Here is a 3,540-nt window from a genome sequence, read left to right on the forward strand (position 1 = left end):
GGATGAGGCGCGCTATCTTTTCTTCTGCTCGCTGTATGCTGCGTTGTGCCAGATTTGAACCATGCTGTGAAGTTGTTTTTTGGGATGGGCGCTATATCGGTTTCGGTATTAATCGATATGGATACTCAACGCTGATATCTGACATCATTTTTTTCTGTGTGCCCTTTTTGAACAGAATAATGAGTCGAAATGGAAACAGATCATTATGTGGTTGGATGTGTACCAGTTAAATACATATTATTATTATTTTTACCGAAGTTATAAGTGAATTTCTGATTTTTATTTCAACTTAATATGCATTTGTGGGCTATGGATTTTAATAGCTAATAAATATTGGTTATTGGCCACAACTAAAGGCCAAATATCGGGAAAAATAAAAAGTCTTTACCGGTTCATCTCTAATAGTTTGGTATGAAAAAAAGTGTTATGTCTTGTGGTAATACAGTGTCCCTCGTTTATCGTGGGGGATATGTTCTAAAAATAACCCGCTATAGGTGAAATCCACGAAGTAGTTAACTTTATATTTTACAATTATTCTATCTGTAAAACCCCTCAGCACACACTTTATACACTTTTCTCAGACAGGACACTTGCAGTCCTTTTTACATCCTTCTTAAAACTTATTGCTGCTGTCATCCTTTTGTTTAATTTAATTTAATTTAATTTATTCCGTAATGGAGCCCTACAGTGCAGAGTCCTGCACAGGTCAATTTTTTGGAGACCTGCACCCACGCAGTACAACACCACACCCGCCCGTTAACCCGAGATTATATCAAACTTTTGCGCTGCCTACGCCACGGACTGAACCAAGACTAAACCAGGACTAACCCAGGACTACACCAGGAATGAAACAGGACTAACTGTCAGGACGGGCTCGGGAATAACCGCAAGAGAAAGGATGGACGGAGAGCTCCACACCTCACGGAGGTAAGTGAGGCAATCGCTAGATCGCGCAACACTTCAGAATCACACTGCTAGCGATTGAACGTTTATGTCAATTTGTCAAACTGAACACATCTGTACTGTACAGACACACGGGGGAGGAACACATGCACATTCATACACTGTAAAAAAAGCATGCAAAAAAATCAGCGAAACAGCGAGACCGCGAAATGTGAACCGTGATATAGCGAGGGTCGACTATATTTATGTTTCAATAATTATGGTAAGTTGTGAATCAAATGCCTCTAGTTGGACACCTATGTACACAGCAAAACGTGGAGTGTTAAAACTGACTCTCACAGAATCAGTTTTAACATTTCTCAGGACCAGCCGAAAGGCTGTTCACCAAAAAAGAGCAATCAGGCTAGAGGACGAAAAGAAATATCCACGCTATAGAACTAGAGTGACGGGGCGGGACAGTTCGTCAGCAGAACAAGTATGAAATGTCAGTGCTCAAACAAACTTTGTTCTTGTTCTTATCACCTCAAGAACAAGAACAAAGTTCTTATGTTCTTATGAAGTATGAAAGGCCTTTAGTCCTGCAGGTACTCAGGTACTGCCAGCTCTGTTTCAAATGTGTTTAGTGTTTTAGATCTAAATAAAGTCTATAATTATAGGTCAAGCTAAAGGCTAAAGGCTGGTAAAGGCTACAAGGTCCCCTGAACTTTTAGAAGTGTACAACTATGCATCCCACCACAGCTGAGCTCTTTATATCCACAGGATGATGTCACTTCATCAGTCATTTGCATACACTCGCTTAGCTCGTGTTAATTTCCTCTCGTGGGGATTCCCCGGTCTCTTGTATCTCCTCATTCACAGCCCTGATACAGTCTCTAAAAATAACTTTGTGGTTGAGTGTTTTAGTTCTGTGGTGTGATGCTTGTGACTTCAGAAGAGAATAGCTACTGTAGTCATCGTCACACAGGAAAAAGCATCTGTCATTACTTTGTTCTGGTCCCGTGTTATATCATCACCACATCACATTTGGAGGAGACTTCTGATATGGTTGATGAACTTCCCAAAATATATAACCAATATATAACCCAAAGTCAGACTTTTTTGTATTATGTTTTTATGTATAGATGCAATTAAGGACAGAGCAGTGGGCGGAGATAGGGGGTAGCTAAAATCAGAAATTATCTGAGCACTCAAATGCAGGGTTAGGGTTTACACAGTATGTCCCCTTTATGTGACTGTGTAACTTCTCTGGTGGAGGGTCCATCATCTGCTTGTCTGCTGTGCCGAGAATGTTCCATATTACTTCCATAAACTTCTGAATCTCCATGGAGACTTGCAAGCCAAATTTAGTTTAGGTTTGTGGAGAGGCGACCCACACAGAATTCAGGTCCTAGTGGAATTTTGTGATCCAGTTTAGAGAGGTGCTGCTATCCATGTCAATGGCCATAGTTAGCCTGCCACTAAAAACAGTCTTACCCACTCCACAAAACACCCGAAACAAATCTATTATTACACCAGACTGTCCATGTAAATGTCTGTGAATAATTTTAGAAGTAAAACCAACCTTACATTTGAAGGATTTATGTGTGAGCAGCAGCAGTGATTTGGATTTCCTGATAGAAAACTTGGCAGCGGCGGACTGATATATGAGAAAATAGTCCCTCAATATGCGACGATGGAAGCAATGCAAGTTAGTTTTATTTCAAACATTATTCTATCAACACAGACATTCACATGGACAGTCTGGTGTAATAATAGATTTGTTTCGGGTGTTTTGTGGAGTGGGTAAGACTGTTTTTAGTGTCAGGAGAACTATGGCCATTGACATGCACTAGCCTAGCACCAGTGACCTCTGCAAATACAAGGACTGGATGGAATATTTTAAAAAGTGTCTCCACACGTCTCCAACACTCTGAATCACTAGGAAATGAAGTCCTATGTCCAAAATTCTGGACTGTCCCTTTAATGTTTTTGAAGATATTACTGTGGAAACCCAAAGCATTAACATCTCCATGGAGACAAACAGGTTGCGGACGCCGTTTAAAAAGTTACACAGTGCACCTTTAAACATGACTCCTGTAAAGTGTTTTTGAGCAGACTTGTACAGAGCACACACTCAAGTTGCTTCCACTTCAGGCGTTTTGATTCGATCTACTTATTTCTTCTTGTTTTTGTATACATTCATTATATAGCAGGCAATACCAAAGTTAAACAGCTGTAAGTTGTTCAAAAGCCTGAATAATCCTGCTGATATTATGAGCTCAAAAGAGAAGAGTGTAAAGAAGAATTGGATTGGCTGATCGATTGTGGCGCTTCCTCTGCGTGAGTCCATCAGCTGCTCCGATACATTCATAGACATGGACATGAGCAAAGTGCCTTATATGCACAGGCTCCAGATGAGAGCGCTGTGCCCGGGGAGAGGGCCCAGCCGAGCAGAGAGCAGGCCTGTGGAGAGGGGGTCAATGCCTGGCACACGGAGCCCACACACAGAGCCCCAACGCTGGGGAGTGTGAGGGCCACGCGCCTCCCGTCCAATAAGGGCATTAAGTCTGTCAATAAGAGCCTTTCAAGTCCGCAGGGGGCCAGTCAGCTCACGCATACACTCATACACACACAGTATACACACAGTATATGCTCAAA

This window comes from Boleophthalmus pectinirostris, unplaced genomic scaffold (genome assembly GCF_026225935.1).
Source record: "Boleophthalmus pectinirostris isolate CB_2022bp ecotype Guang Dong unplaced genomic scaffold, ASM2622593v1 HiC_scaffold_11, whole genome shotgun sequence".
Classification (NCBI taxonomy): domain Eukaryota; kingdom Metazoa; phylum Chordata; class Actinopteri; order Gobiiformes; family Gobiidae; genus Boleophthalmus; species Boleophthalmus pectinirostris.